This window comes from Pinus tabuliformis, chromosome 5_2, assembly GCF_031772625.1.
Source record: "Pinus tabuliformis cultivar Carrire ecotype Pingquan chromosome 5_2, CPIR1, whole genome shotgun sequence".
Lineage (NCBI taxonomy): Eukaryota > Viridiplantae > Streptophyta > Pinopsida > Pinales > Pinaceae > Pinus > Pinus tabuliformis.
The window spans coordinates 38,217,789-38,235,562 of NC_142306.1; the positions used below are offsets into that span (position 1 = coordinate 38,217,789).

The following is a 17,774-nucleotide window of genomic DNA, read 5'->3' on the forward strand; positions in this document are numbered from 1 at the left end:
AAAGAAAGAACACGAAAGGCAACACAGACATGCTGAAGCTTAGGCGGTATATGAAAAAGTAAAAATCAAGAGAAAACCTCCACGTGTAAATCATGAGGGGATACTGCTAGCTTCCCAGGCGGAATGCGTGGTGATGTTGATATGAGTAAAATCTTGAAGGATCCAGAGCTGATGGTTGCATTCAGTGATCCAGATATAATGACAGCACTTTAGGATATAATGAAGAAGCCAGCTAACTTGGCAAAGTATCAAACAAATCCAAAGATTGCACTTGTCATTGCTAAGATGATAGGAAAAGTTTGCTAGCAAATAAACAGTATCTTGATTCGAAGTGTTTAATTTGGTTCGGGAGCAGTTTTGTTGCCTTGTTTAGAGCAGCACTTTAAAGCCTTCATTCTTGCAATACGTTTTTCCCATCATCAAAGGCGAAATCTCCATTAAAAACACTATGTTTATTAAAGGTTAACTTTTATTTAAATAACAAATGCAAATTTCCAAGTCAAAGCGTGCCAAATTAAACGAAAAATGCCTTCTACAGCAGAGAGTTTCCTGAAGGGATATCCTTTATAGCCTTTACACCCACTTAATTCACTGGAAATTGCTTCATCGCCTCATGTTGCTGCAGCATCACAGTCAATGGAAGCGGTTGCAGACAAGCTTCGGAATGTAAGGTCTCAGGGTCGATTCAAGCGTCGTTTGTACAGAAAACCCTCCAAAGACATTAAGAATCTCAATCTACATGCATTGAAAGATAAAAATGCGGCAGGCATTCTAACAGGGTCTCAGGCCTATAATATACGTTGGAGGATATGTTATCCCAAGGAATTCCAATTAATCAATGCACAACCAGTGAACAATTTCTTATCAACTGATTCCAGTAGTGACTCTGATGATTTAATTCGTCTGAAAACAGGGTTTGAGAGTGTGAAATCTGACTGTAATCCAATCGAGAATCGAGAGACCCGGACCCTATCTGAAGGAATAAGTGAAGGCCCAGCCCTATCTGAAGGAATCGAAAATCAAAGTGAATGCCAACTTCAAAATTTATTTCAGCAGAACGATAATAATTGGGTATAGAATAATATCATGAGAACAAAATTGACAGATGAGAGGAATTTGGGACTAGAGCTTACGCTCGGGTCTTCAATGGCGGAAACAACACAGAGCCACAGAAAACAATTGGGTAGCAATTGTATGGATCGTCTCCCTCTTTATACATCATCTCTAGATCTTTCATTAAGCTTGTAGAAATCCTCGAACAAGTTTCATATGTGTTCTCCTGTATATATTATGAGCCCCGGGATTGTACCAAGTTTCTTTGATTGCTAGAGAAAAGAGACGTTCAATAAGGGAACAAGCGAAGTCCAGAAATCGTTTTTCAATAATGCATTGGAGGGTTCATCATGCAGATGAGCCAACGCCTAGAGAGGAGCAGGACGAAATTATTATGACTAGCAGTCAGCGCAGCCTAGTAAACATGACTTTTCCATTGACTCGGAAACCTGTCACTGAACTTTAAAATCCCATGCGTAGCACAGAGTGCAAGCATATATATGCAAAAAGGCGTGGTTTCAAATGCGCTGCTGCAGGGTGCCCGAAAATGCTTACATCTTACAACTAATATGTGATCCTCTACTAAGGATAGAAATTGATGAATTACGTTTGAGAGGAAACCGCTCTACTTAAGCCCAAATGGTAGCAGATTGCACTGAGATTGATGAGGATTGATGGCTTAATATTGAAGATTATAGAATCCTAGTGTACATTATTCACCAAGTCCATCCAAAACAAGCAATTTTATCAAGGCATAAAATCTTTCACTCCATATATTGTAGACCTTAGCATACTTTAATAAAGGAAGTCATGATCTTGGTGCAACATACTGTGTCTCAAACATATGGAATGAAATCATGATTTCTGCGCAAGCGTACTCTGTCTCGACATATTGAAGATGAACTAAATGAAGTCATAATCTCGGTGCAAGTATTGATCATGAAAGGATCTCGATGCAATTTGCCATAGATGTATTCCGTGATGCGTTTGCAACAACTCAGATTGATGAATGATTTGGAATATGCCAATGTTTTTCAGGCTGGAGCTGAATTTGAAAAATCATGTATCTGTCACTGCGGACTTTTGTGGTTGGGTATAGTTTATTTGTCGCTGATATAGCAGTTTGGTCTGATCTAGCAGGCACTGGGCAAAGATAGGAAAGTCTCCGTGAATCAAAGAAATTTCAGAATCTAGTCTGGCGGTATAATTCAATATGGTCAGAATATCCAGTACTGAGTGAAGTAATTCAAAAATATGTAGGCAGCAGAGGAATTGGCAATGTGGTTGAACATATTAGGCCTTTACTGTGGTATCCTGGCAAACCTGCTTGGCACTTGAACTTTTCTCGCATGTTAATAAGGAAAAACCAAATGCTTGAAAGGATTCATGAATTCTTAAAGCCAGAAAACGAGGTTGGGAACATAACTCGACAAGAGGCCGTGAGCATGGTGCCACCCCTTTTCTTGGATGTACAGTCGCGCCACTATGTTCTTGATATGTGCAAATCAATTATGCTCACATTTCTACCCAAGAGAAGGTGAAAAGTCCTAAACTAAAAAGCTGAATTTAACGTATATATCCACGGTGGCAAAGGAATATGGTTCGATGTTCTATTTTGGCTTTAGTTACAACTCAGGAGGGTCTACGCTCTAGATTTTGTCTTTTAATTGGTCATCAATAAACAAAATGTAACGTTGCTCCTCTTTAGAGCAGACTTTTCCTATTCTCATGATTTTAGGTGAAACGACCCCTATTCTCAATCGATCTGTTTTCCCATTCCTGAGTCTATTTATTGTATGAAAAATTATGTGTCAAGGAGGAGTTCTGAAAAGAGTGGGAGAGGTGTGAAGGAAAACTTCACTGTACAGTTTTTGACAGGGATTTAATGAAAAGATACAGCTCTGACTCCTGAGATTCTTGTGGTGTGAATTTAGCATTTGTCTTTTCTTTTGTTTCATATGTAGCTTGTTATGTTTCACATTTCATTTCATAATCATTTCTAAATGAATACTTTTAAGTGAGAAGGGCAGAATCTAGTTTACTGCTCTGCCTTGGGAAGGTATTCATGTTCTGTGTTTTCTTTTGTTTGATAAGGATTCATCTATTGCCCTTGTCAACCTCTCAACAGTCTTTTCATTCCATATAATTTCAAAATTGAATGCTAAGTTTACTTCATGTCTTGCCTCCTAAGATAATCTGTGTCTCGGATTTGATCTCTTTACTCATGTTGTTCTTGATCCCACGCTGCCCAGGAAACCACAGTCATTTATCAAAATACCCTCTCTTATCTATTTACTAGCCTAAAATCAGTTCCCATTTTAAGTCATCTTGCACCCTATTGCTCATTTTATCGAGATTGACTGGAGAGAGCCCTCTCCTGTCCTCGTAGGGCTAGCTACGAGGCTGAGCTGGTTTGATGTTGCCTCGAGTTTTGCCTTCTTCAGCCTGAGGCAGATTCGAGTGCTAAATTTTAGTGTCAGTCTTTGCAGCCTTCCTGCAGTGATCAAACATGCTCTTACGAAGTGATTTTAAGGTGTCAAGGTCAAATTTTGTCATTTCAGTGAGTCTTCAAGCAAAATTTGGTCACTAGGCATTAGGTATAGGGTTTGATTTTACCCTTGTCAAAGTTGTCAAAATGACGTTCCATGTCACCATTCAACTGAGTGTACCATCATTCAAAGGGTTTTCATCATCATGTCAAGTTCCACTGGGCCATTTTACACCTTGTTCATGCTTCAGTTGCGCCTAGGCAAGGTTCATTTCCCTCTCCTAGGGTTTTGAAGCTAATTTCTCTTGGATGGTCAAATCATCGGAAAAACTTGTATCTTGATGTTCATACACCTTTCCCTATCCATAATGTACCTTATTAAACACTTCCCATCACTAAAATCCCCCAAATTCCTCATTTTCGCACAAACCCTAGTTTCTTGCTACAACCTGGCAATTTTCTAGGTTGGACCTGTGTTTTGCCTTTTTGGACCCCTTCTCCTCACTCAATTTTTGAGATTCCACTTTCCCCTACTTTCTAACATTCCTCCCCACTTCCCAAAAATTTCTCAAGAATTTAGAAGCCCCCTATCCCCTTCATTTCGCTTCATTTCGGCAAATCCATTGCCCCACACATCGGGATAGGTTTCACTCAAATGATGTTTCTGAACAATAAAAGATGAATTTGAGAAAAATGAGAGAGGTTTTTGTCCAAAACATTCTGACGAAGAAAAGCCTCCTCCACTTTTTACACAGGTGTCATGGTTTTGGAGAAATGTCAAAACTACAATCGCCTCGGGAGAATTGAGGCACCTTTGAAGTGACCTTGGGAAAATCACGTTTTTTCCTAGCTCTGTTGGCCAAATGACTTGCTCGATGAGTCAAATTATAACTAGACACAAATATCTTTCCAATGAGCTATCATGATCTCAATTTGGAGTTGAGGAAGGCATACAAAAGTTGACTGTAACAACACTCTGCCTTTAGGCAGTCTCATTTGGCACATTTTTACCAGTCTTGGGAGATTTGATTTTTGACAGGGAAAATCAACTCTAAATTACAAACTTCCAGTTGGGTTGGAAATTAGACTCAAATACCTTTCCAACGAGCTATCCTATGCCCAATTTGGACACCGGGAAGGCCTCCAAACATCTCCTGAAGAAACCGCTATGCACAGGCTATATGCGCCGCGCCTCAAGCCCAGTGCGCCGCGCCTCAAGCCCAGTGCGCTGCGCCACTTCCTTGTGCACGACGCTAAAAATCTAGAACTCCAAATGAGGAATGGTTTGCATTTTTGAATTTAGCATGAAAAATCATGACTAATGGTGCCCGAACAAGAAATTTGGAGTATTTTTGGGGCATTTTGGGTCACATGACAAATTTTTGGGCAAAATACAGGGTTTTTCTCCCTGTGGTGTGGCGCTAAAAATCTAGAGCTCCAAATGAGGAATGGTTTGCATTTTTGGATTCAGCATGGAAAATCATGACTACTAGTGCCCGGACAAGAAATTTGGGCAATATCTGAGTCTCCAGGAGGTCAAAAGCACCCAAACAATGGCCTCTCTGCCCCTTTTTTGACACGCAAGAAGCAGTCTTGGGAGAATGAAGATTTGAAGGGGAAAATGAGCACCAAATTCAGAAATTCTAGTTGGGTTAGAAAGTACATAGGACAGGCTTTCGAACAAGCCCACTTATGCACATTTTGGATACCTACAAGTGCCCCAAAATAGGCCCCAAAGTAGTGCGACGCACAGAGAAAATGGCACAACGCACAAAGGAAAAATTGCCAAATTTGCTTCTGTTTCGCGAATTTTCGATTCGCGACTTCTCCAAGTGGACCCGCTCATCTACATTTCTGTTTTTTGGCACCAAAGGCGGCATTTAAAGTATTTTTTCTCCAGATGGGCTTCTATCCAAGTGGCGAAGGAAGGAAAACGGTCACCTAAGCCAAATGTCATGTTTGTAGCGTTGCACCTGTAGGTGATGGTTGGCTCTTCATCTCCATTTTGTAATGATTCGAGTAACTCCCCAACCCGTGGGCATTCTATCTCTTCATGGCACATTCTATATATTTTATGTAAACCATTTGCAAAGGGTTGGTTGGCTTGTAACTTCTGGGAGACTGTGGGAAAGAAACTTTGTTTCTTCACTGTGTATTTTTGACAGAGAATTAATGAAAGGCAGCGGCTCTGTTTCATGAGATTCTTGTGGTTGTGAGTGTAGCAAATGTGTCTCTTATGTTTTCATATGTATTTGTTATGTTTCTTAATTCAATTCATGTTCATTTCCAGTGAAATTTTCTGAGTGAGATTAGGTAGAATTCAATATTATTGCTCTGCCTGTGGGAAAATTTCATGTTCAGTGTTTTTCTTCTGTTGAAAAGGATTCATGTAACTATGCATTTTTCACTTTCTTCAGCAATCTATTCATTCCGCGTTACCTCAAACTAAATTGTTACATTTTCCGCCTATCTTGCCTCACGGAATAATCTGTGCATTTGTATTAAATTCTCTGGTTCCTTGCTGACCGTTGGTCCCATACCATCCCAGAAGCTCGGTCATTCATGAAAATGGTTTCTTGTATCCCTATTCACTTACTAGCCTAATATCAATATTTCACTTTAAGTCATCTCAGATCGTTTTTGATTATCTATTCACTGAGCGTGACTCGGAGAGAGCCCTCTCCTGTTTTAGTAGGGCTAGCTACCAGACTGAGCGTGGTTTGTGGCTACCCTAATTTTTGCCTTCCTTCAACCTAAGGCAGATTTAGGTGCTAACATAGTGGCGACTCCACTGGGGAGCAAAATGGTTTGCTTGATTATTTTCTTTCCCCAGTACATCTATCAAGTTCAGATCTAATGGTTGATGGTGAGCAACAATCAGAGATAAGAAGGCTGAAATCTTTCACCTGGTGACTCCATTCACTGAAGAATCGATCAATCAATCATTCATGGTGACTCCACTGCAGAGAGATCAGTAGCTTTGAGATTTTCAAAATGGAGCGGATTGCAAGAAGATACGCTCCCATGAGCCGAGATCACATCCCAGGTTTTCCAAATAAAATGCCCAAGGTAGATTGGTCAAAGAATTTGGCTGTGTTCAGAAATGTGGAAGGTAATGACGCTGCTCTTCATCTGGTGAAATTTCACATTCACGTGCATAAATTAAAGATCGATTTTCTTGAAGACTGTTTGATGAAAATGTTTATGGCTACTCTGGAAGACGAAGCCCAATCTTGGTATGAAAGTTTGCCACCTGCTTCCATTTATTGTCTAAAGGATTTTCATTCCATATTCTTTGAGAAGTATAAAGAATCTTATCCATCATTAAATTTAGTTCAGGATTGTTGCAAGCATGCTTATGTTTTTATTGAGAACCTTGAAAAATACTATGAGGATGATAATTTTATGAACGAAGAAATCATGGAAGCATTGTATGAAAATCCATTTCAGCAGCCTACAGAACTCTTAGAGGAAACTTTGCAGCAGGATCAAAATCAGCAGGTTAAAGATTTCCATATGACTGAAAATGATGGAAAAAGAAGTCCTATTTCAGATCTGGTTGAAATAAATGAGGATATGTAGGAAAATGATGTTCCAATCTCTGAAAATGATGATGATAAACCAGATCAAGAGACGGATTGTGATGAGGAAAAACATGTTGTTCCGGATCTCATAGAAGAGAATTGCATTGTTGAGGCTGCCTCAAATGAAGAAGACAGAGTTACAGGCCTAACTGCCCTCATCTCATCAAAACACAGCCTTCCTACCAAGGTAATCCACTTAATTCATGAACAAAAAGAGGATATCTTCGTTCAAGTAGGTGAAAAAGTTTCTCTGGATGAATTTATGATAGATGATAGAGATGTCATGCTTGAGTTTCAAGAATCATCCGAAGTTGATTTTTTCATTATTGATGAATGTGATGAATGTAATGAGAATTTGGCTGTCATAGCATGCCAAGATGGTCAGAAATATATTAAGACTATACCCGACCAGACCATTATGGATTCCATGTCAGATTCTTCTTCATATGTTTCGTGTTTTGAAACGTTCTTTGAAGAGGAAATCTGCTCATCTACTTGTTCAAAATTTTTTGAAGACCAGGAACGTGCTCTTATTTATGAAGAAAAATCAGAAGCAAGAGAAAAAGACATCTCGTTTTCTCAGCAGGAGGTGGCAATGGAAAATCTTCATGTTTTTCAAGATCCTCTGGCAAGTTTGTTGCAGCCAGCAGTGAAGGTGATTATTGTAGTGTTCAGTGATGAAGGAGATCATGGTAAATTAGCTTTTTGGAGACCCAGTTACAAGCATCTACTGTTGACCAGAAGATCTGATAGGAAGAATCAGTCAAGAAGCCATCTTCTTGATTGGTTGCATTGGCATTTTGATATAGTTTGAGGATATATTGTCTTGTAAGAAACACAGGTGGCCATGTACTGCCACCCAGCTTTAAGTTTTAAGTCCAGGTCTTTGCCATTTTGAGTTAGTTTGTTAGAGTCAAGTTTTTCAGTCATTTCAGTTTGCATTGAGTCAGTTTGAGTCAAGTTTCAGTCAATAAATGAGTCTAAGTCTTGTGTGGTTTGTCGAAATGATGACTCCATAGCCCAATGGATGAAGGCACTGTCTGCTCTCCCAAAGATCTGTTGTTCTTGGCACCTCCACGGAGCGGCAGCTGCCATCCCAATTGGAGCCAATGTTAGACTCAGTCTTGTCAGTCCTCTGTCAGAGTCAAATTCACCAAGGTTCATTTCTCGTCATTTGCAGTCATCAAATGCCATTTTGGTCAAAAAGAGTCATTTTAATTCTTGAGTCCAGGGTTTTGTCTCCAGAAGTGTGAAATAACGCTTGCAGGCCAGAGGGAGGTTCAGTAAGTTTTTATTTCAGGAATGTCATCGTCAATAATGCGAGATTGATTCTTCTTCAAAACCCTGTTTTGAAGAAGAAATCATCAAATGTGTTTTTGTAATAAATATGTAATTTGTCAAAGTGTTTCAAAGTTGTACAGCTCTTCAATGGCAGCAGCTTTAGCTGCTCCTATCCCTACAAAAGCACAAACAAAAAGAACGTCATCAATACAAAGAGACAAAGCAAAATCAAACAAAACAGAGTTTGCATTCAAATGCCAGAATGCCAAAATTATACAACTTAATTTTCCGAATCAGAAGAAATAAAAGTCATTTCTTTGTGAAAACGTTTTTATGTGTATCAATGTCAGTTTGGCATTCAAAGGGTCGATTGAAGTCGAGGTTTAGTGAAGAGAAGGCAAAGCTTGCAAATTTTCAAGCCGTGACTGTGTGAAATCCTGGCGCAACGCATTGGAGAACAGTGCGGCGCATAGAATGCGTGCGGCGCATTGGGAGCTCCTCCGCAGTGTAAATTAACACTGGCGCGGTGCACTCACCAAGCGCGGCGCACTGGGAGTGCGCGCGGCGCACAGAGCCCCAAGGCCGAAATTCATCATCAATTCGTCAAAAACTCAATTTGTTTCAGCTCAATTCTTCTCCAAGTAAGTCGACAGGGCCTGTTCAGTGATTTTATTCATGTATGATGTGTTTAGAAGCGAAGACATTGGAGTTTAAATGGTGAAAGACTTTGACCTGTTTTGGATATTCGAGTATCTGTGACGGGAGGTGTGCATTCTGATCTCGTGAAAAGGGTGCTTCGTTACATCCATCGTGCTAGACAGGAGCTAGAGGGGGCCGTTGACAATAGAACCAACACAAAGCGAGTTAGTGAGTACAGTAGAGAATCAGCCCACGAAGGAGCCCCCAGTATTCAAATTCACTTGGCCGATTGAGCATGTTTCCAGATTGAATGTAAAGAAGTGTTACTCAGATGTTTTCATAGTAGGGGGTTATAAATGGCGTGTCTTGATATTCCCCAAAGGAAACAACGTGGACCACTTATCCATTTACTTAGATGTGGCAGATTCCGCTACATTACCTTATGGTTGGAGCAGATATGCCTTTTCAGTCTGGCTATTGTTAATCAGATTCATCACAAGTTCACCATCAAGAAAGAAAACACAACACTAGTTCAATGCTCGGGAGAGCGATTGGGGATACACATCATTCATGCCTTTACCTGATGTGTACGACCCCACAAAAGGATATTTGATAGACGATACTTTGATTGTGGAAGCAGGAGTCAGTGCACGAAGGGTACCTGATTATTGGGCGTATGATTCTAAAAAGCAGATGGGTTTTGTTGGGCTGAAGAATCAAGGGGCGACATGCTACATGAATTCTTTGCTTCAGAAATTGTATCATATTCCTTATTTCAGAAAGGTTGTCTATCATATGCCCACAACTGAAAATGATATACCCTCAAAAAAGTATTCCATTGGCTCTACAGAGCTTGTTTTATAAAGTCTAGCACAGTGACACAAGCGTTTCAAACAAAAGACTTGACCAAATCATTTGGATGGGACACATATGATTCTTTCATGCAACATGATGTGCAGGAGCTAAATTGAGTACTCTGCAAGAAGTTAGAAGATAAAAGGAAGGGCACAACTGTTGAGGATACAATAAAACATCTATTTGAAAGACATCATATGAACTACATCGAGTGCATGAATGTGGATTATAAATCTATAGGGAAAGAATCATTCTATGATTTACAACTTGATGTTAAAGGCTGCCAAGATGTCTATGCTTCATTTGATAAGTAAGTTGAAGTTGAACAACTTGATGGTGATGAAAAATATCATGCAGAGCAGTATGGACTTCAGGAGGCAAGAAAAGGTGTTCTTTTGCTTGTTTTTTCTCCGTACTACAAATTCAGTTGAGGTGATTTGAATATAATTTCATGCGACACAGCAATGGTTAACTTGTGGCTTGTCGATTTTGTGGTTGTAAGCGGTGGAGGTAGTGCGGGTGCTATCATAATAACTTTGCTCAAATCAGAAGTGCTGCAAGAAACGAAAAGGTGGGCTTTTATGTGGGAATCGTTAGTGTTGGGAGCTACTGGTCGAATAACATCTGGGTATCCTCACCTATTATGTCTACTAGATTTGGAAGAGCTGCTGGTGGGCAGAGGTTGTAATACTAGAACGCGCAGTTGTAGCCATTCTAGAAAAGTTTGGGAATGGTATTGTTAAGATGAGAGAAAGAAAGAACGCGAAAGGCAACGCAGACGTGCTGAAGCTTAGGCGGTATATGAAAAAGTAAAAAGCAAGAGAAAACCTCCACGTGTAAATCATGAGGGGCTACTGCTGGCTTCCCAAGCGGAACGCGTGGTGATGTTGATATGAGTAAAATCTTGAAGGATCTAGAGTTGATGGTTGCGTTCAGTGATCCAGATATAATGACAGCACTTCAGGATATAATGAAGAAGGCAGCTAACTTGGCAAAGTATCAAACAAATCCAAAGATTGCACCTGTCATTGCTAAGATGATAGGCAAAGTTTGCTGGCAAATAAACGGTATCTTGATTCGCAGTGTCTAATTTGGTTCGGGAGCAGTTTTGTTGCCCTGTTTAGAGCAGCACTTTAAAGCCTTTGTTGTTGCAATACGTTTTTCCCATCATCAAAGGCGAAATCTCCATTAAAAACACTATGTTTATTAAAGGTTCATTTTTATTTAAATAACAAATGCAAATTGCCAAGTCAAAGCGTGCCAAATTAAACGAAAAATGCCTACTGCAGTAGAGAGTGTCCTGAAGGGATATCCTTTACCGCCTCATGTTGCTGCAGCATCACAGTCAATGGAAGCGGTTGCAGACAAGCTTCAGAATGTGAGGTCTTAGGGTCGATTCAAGCGTTGTTTGTACAGAAAACCCTCCAGAGACATTAAGAATCTCAATCTACATGCACTGAAAGATGAAAATGCGGCAGGCATTCTAACAGGGTCTCAGGCCTATAATCTACGTTGGAGGAGATGTTATCCCAAGGAATTCCAATTAATCAATGCACAACTAGTGAACAATTTCTTATCAACCAATTCCAGCAGTGACTCTAATGATTTAATTCGTCTGAAAACAGGGTTTGAGAGTGCGAAATCTTACTGTAATCCAATCGAGAATCGAGAGACCTGGACCCTATCTGAAGGAATAAGTGAAGGCCTAGCCCTATCTGAAGGAATCGAAAATCAAAGTGAATGCCCACTTCAAAATTTATTTCAGCAGAACGATAATAATTGGGTAGAGAATAATATCATGAGAACAAAATTGACAGATGAGAGGAATTTGGGACTAGAGCTTACGCTCGGGTCTTCAATGGCGGAAACAACACAGAGCCACAGAAAACAATTGGGCAGCAACTGTATGGATCGTCCCCCTCTTTATACATCATCTCTAGATCTTTCATTAAGCCAGTAGAAATCCTCGAACAAGTTTCATATGTGTTCTCCTGTATATATTATGAGCCCCGGGATTGTACCAAGTTTCTTTGATTGCCAGAGAAAAGAGACGTTCAATAAGGGAACGAGCGAAGTCCAGAAATCGTTTTTCAATAATGCATTGGAGGGTTCATCATGCAGATGAGCCAATGCCTGGAGAGGAGCAGGACGAAATTATTATGACTAGCAGTCAGTGCAGCCTGGTAAACATGACTTGTCCATTGACTGGGAAACCTGTCACTGAACTTGAAAATCCCATGCGCAGCACAGAGTGCAAGCATATATATGCAAAAAGGCGTGGTTGCAAATGCGCTGCTGCAGGGTGCCCGAAAATGCTTACAACTGACAACTAATATGTGATCCTCTACTAAGGATAGAAATTGATGAATTACGTTTGAGACGAAACCGCTCTACTTAAACCCAAATGGTAGCAGAATGCACTGAGATTGATGAGGATTGATGGCTTAATATTTAAGATTATAGAATCCTAGTGTACATTATTCACCATGTCCATCCAAAGCAAGCAATTTTATCAAGGCATAAAATCTTTCACTCGATATGTTGTATACCTTAGCATACTTTAATAAAGGAAGTCATGATCTTGGTGCAACATACTGTGTCTCAAACATATGGAATGAAATCATGATTTCTCCACAAGTGTACTCTGTCTCGACATATTGAAGATGAACTAAATGAAGTCATAATCTCGGTGCAAGTATTGATCATGAAAGGATCTCGATGCAATTTGCCATAGATGTATTCCGTGATGCGTTTGCAACAACTCGGATTGATGAATGATTTGGAATACGCCAATGTTTTTCAGGCTGGAGCTGAATTTGAAAAATCATGTATTTGTCACTGCGGACTTTTGTGGTTGGGTATAGTTTATTTGTCGATGATATAGCAATTTGGTTTGATCTAGCAGGCACTGGGCAAAGATAGGAAAGTCTCCGTGAAATCAAAGAAATTTCAGAATCTAGTCTGGCGGTATAATTCAATATGGTCAGAATATCCAGTATTGAGTGAAGTAATTCAAAAATATGTAGGCAACAGAGGAATTGGCAATGTGGTTGAACATATTAGGCCTTTACTATGGTATCCTGGAAAACCTGCTTGGCACTTGAACTTTTATAGCATGTTAATAAGGAAAAACCAAATGCTTGAAAGGATTCATGAATTCTTAAAGCCAGAAAACGAGGTTGGGAACATAACTCAACAAGAGGCCGTGAGCATGGTGCCACCCCTTTTCTTGGATGTACAGTCGCGCCACTATGTTCTTGATATGTGAAAATCAGTTATGCTCGCATTTCTACCCAAGGGAAGGTGAAAAGTCCTAAACCGAAAAGATGAATTTAACGTATATATCCACGGTGGCAAAGGAATATGGTTCGATGTTCTATTTCGGCTTCAGTTACAACTCAGGAGGGTCTATGCTCCAGATTTTGTCTTTTAATTGGTCATCAATAAACAAAATGTAACACTGCTCCTCTTTAGAGCAGAATTTTCCTATTCTCATGATTTTAGGTGAAATGGCCCCTATTCTCAATCGATATGTTTTCCCATTCCTGAGTCTATTTATTGTATGAAAAATTATGTGTCAAGGAGGAGTTCTGAAAACAATGGGAGAGGTGTGAAGGAAAACTTCACTATATAGTTTTTGACAGGGATTTAATGAAAAGATACAGCGCTGACTCCTGAGATTCTGGTGGTGTGAATTTAGCATTTGTCTTTTCTTTTGTTTCATATGTAGCTTGTTATGTTTCACATTTCATTTCATAATCATTTCTAAATGAATACTTTTAAGTTAGAAGGGTAGAATCCAGTTTACTGGCCTTGGGAAGGTATTCATGTTCTTTGTTTTCTTCTGTTTGATAAGGATTCATCTATTGCCCTTATCAACCTCTCAGCAGTCTTTTCATTCCATATAATTTCAAAATTGAATGCTAAATTTATTGCCTGTCTTGCCTCCTGAGATAATCTGTGTCTCGGATTTGATCTCTCTGCTCATGCTGTTCTTGATCCCACGCTGCCCAGGAAACCACAGTCATTTATCAAAATACCCTCTCTTATCTATTTACTAGCCTAAAATCAGTTCCCATTTTAAGTCAGCTTGCACCCTATTTCTCATTTTATCAAGATTGACTGGAGAGAGCCCTCTCCTGTCCTCGTAGGGCTAGCTACGAGGCTGAGCTTGGTTTGATGTTTCCTCGAGTTTTGCCTTCTTCAGCCTGAGGCAGATTCGAGCGCTAACACAAAGCACCACCTGTACACTACAACCACCTATACAATGTGTGCACAACATCACATGTGCACGACACCACCTACACAATGTGTACACAACACCACATGTACACTACACCATTGTACAACATGTACATAATATGACATGTACACAGTACCACACGGACAACATATAGGCAACACCATATGTACACAGTGCCAAACACACAACATGCACACAACACCACCTGCACATAACATCACTTGTACAACATGTACACAACAACACATGAACACAACACCACTTGTACAATCATGCACACAACACTATATGTACATAGTGCCAAATGTAGAACATGCATGCAACACCACCTGTAGATAGCACTGCATATCCAACATGTACATAGCATCATCTATATCTAGCACTACATATGCAATATCCGCACAACACTACATTCACATAACATCACATATGCAACATGTGCACAACAATAGTACCACACGTCCAAAACTACATTATCTTTACCAACCAAACTTTCTTCTATTGTATTATCGATGCTTGTCCCAACATGTCACAGACCACACTGCTTTCATTTCATTGTTGTATCCCTTGGTATAACATATCCATAACATAGACATAATATAATCACATAATATTAACTCATAACCATATGATACTGACCTTGGATATTTGTTCTGACTACTCTTCTCAATTGATTCCTCATAAAACCAGGAACCTCTTCATGCCATTCGCCTGCATAAGAAATGATTCCTCCACAAGGACTATTCGTGATGACCGTATCACATAGTGACATAGATACATACATACATACATATACAATCATTATCATAAAAAAATCATGATTCTGTCAGACAACAACATAACACATATTTCATTAAATTTGGAAATAAATAGTGGATCTAGAATTTCAAAATAGCCTAAATACACAATTCTAGTGATGTCCTTGTAATAAAAAAATTCCAATTTTAATGAAATATGTGTTACATACATACATACATGTATACATATATAAACATCAGCATAATCATAACATAATTACCATATAACGTAAGGTCTAGGTTAAGAGAACTTTTATTCATTCACAACATGCACAAAATTGAGGACCATCATTCCCAACTTATTCAAACCATCTGATAGCTCAGGTCCATTTACTTTACCTTTTCTCATTACCCTTCTCATGTTTGTGCTACCACCATCCATTTACCAACATGGACCAACCAGTCCAACCGGTTGGCATAGTCTTACCTTCCACTGCACTTAATCATGCACAAAGGTTTATGTGAATCTTACATTACCTATTAGGTACCACACAGCTCTCCCAGAGCTCCATTAACTTGCCTCTTTCCCAAACAATTCCCAAGACTCAAAACATAAAAGGAAATACCAAGAAACAACCAAGAAGAAAACCATGAAAAAAAATAACGCTACGACACCGCAAGAAAGTGGCATAGTTATGCACCAAACACACACAAAATAAAAATTCAAGTGCAACAATTGCAAAAGGCCAAAAGCGCCAGACTAAAAACAGACACCATGACTCAATCCCCATGGTTCCTAAGGAAAGTAGAACTAGAGCCTCCTTCAAAATTTCATGGCAATATCTCTTGCCATGCAACTCATGAGATCATAATGCCATAAACACATAATGTCATTGCATAACTAAACATAAAATTACACCAGTTACCTTACCTTGTTGTGCCAAGTATGTTGCCTTTCAACTGATCACATCCACTCCATCTCTCATTGAACTCCAATTCCTTGACAGATCCACCTATAACTAGATAAGGTACTAGCTAAGATATATGTCATGTACATTTTCATGAATCTAGCACACATCAACATAATGTCAGACAATATTAAGGTCAAGAAGACTTCTTGTATGTGTTTGGAATTAAGGTTTCCAAACTTGCCCAAAGGAATTATTGTCCAATTCCTTCCTTTTACCTTTTTACTTGGTTGCAATTGGGGCTTACTATGTACTATCACATCACCCCACTGTTAGTTTTAAAACAAAAAGTGTTACCTTGTCACACTAGTACCTATCATGTTACCCTCCAAATGCTCACACATGTTAACCACATGTTCCAACTATCAATACAATTATATCTATCAATTTGAAATCAACCTTTACAAGGACCATAGTCAACTCATTTTCATTAGACATAATGCTACAACTTTCACGTACTATACTCAAGTACATATCAACTGTCTCAACACATATGTATTAGTACAATCATCTCAAAATAATATCTTTTAAACACACACTCATATTATGAAATTCATCAAACATTCAACCAATTTGCAAAAATACCATGTTACATAAGTCAACTAGACAATGTAATCAAACACTCAAGCACCAAATATATGACATAATAAAAATCACACCTTAATGTATCTCACGGGAGGAAATCTTATCTATACAATCAATCCATATTAGCATGAAATATATTAACCCAAACATAAGTAAGATCATGATATCCAAATAGTCACTAGCTAACATGTTCATATCATAACTCATACACAATTATCATTTATGTGTAGCAATCACATATGTACGATCGGTCTATATTAGTACAACACAATGAAACACAATAAGTCAACTCATACCTAAATGTCGTAACCCTAACCATCTGCATAGGCCAATCCAAATTAGTGTGATACATAAAACATCAAGGTATAAATACTATAAGCCTAATAATCAAGCTAACTATCATTTAACAACAAGTTAACCTATAAGATACTCCATCAATAACATATAACATAATCATGAGGTTATCTAATATAAAACAACAATAGCAATGCATATAACTACGTGTTACTATCATTCTTCACTATGAGACACATGTGCATATAACTACACTAATCAACTAACATCTATCATGAATGTAACCATAACATCAAAAGATATGTACATAAACCTAATGCATACAACAACCCTTGACTTACATACTTGCATACCAAACACATAATACCTATATGATGATATTCACTTACCCCAAAGTCTAATGTTGCAACCTCATTATGATGATCTACATCTCCTACTCTATCTCATTCAACACATTAGCGTCATAATGTACCAATATCACCTTGATGACCTAAATTGCATACCATGACTTCACAAGGCATGCTTGACCTACTATTCATGCATAACTATAAGCAAGACCATACATGCATGACAAGTGCATATAGAGTCTAGACATATAACACATGAGTACCAAACCATATGCATATCATTCTAGCTAGAGGCCATTCATGAATGCATGACCATATCAACTACACAAAACATGACCTCACACATGACAACAACCATTAATCCATTGTACACATTGAACATAGTTACTGATTAAACGAGAACTATTAGCTTAAAATGGGTACTCGAGCCCAAAAATCCAAAAAAAACATGAAAAAACAACCCAAAAATAAAAAATTGTTGATTCTGCATCACCATTTTTTTGAGAGTAACTTTTCAATATTTTTTAAAATCAGTGAAAATAATAAAAGCCATTTTGTTTGGTTCAAAAAACACCTTAAAATCGAAAGGTGTTGGTGCAGGAATAACATCTTTTTTTAGGGTACATTTTCAACATTTTTTTAATAATGATGTTAAAAACAACATATAGTGACTTTGAAAAACTTTAAATTTCCAATGATT

General features: G+C 38.7%; 1 pseudogene; it reads left to right on the forward strand.

Annotated features, from left to right (window-relative positions):
* The first annotated feature begins 636 nt into the window (after positions 1-636).
* Positions 637-10,990, forward strand: LOC149157501 (ubiquitin C-terminal hydrolase 12-like; annotated as a pseudogene).
* Positions 10,991-17,774: the final 6,784 nt, after the last annotated feature.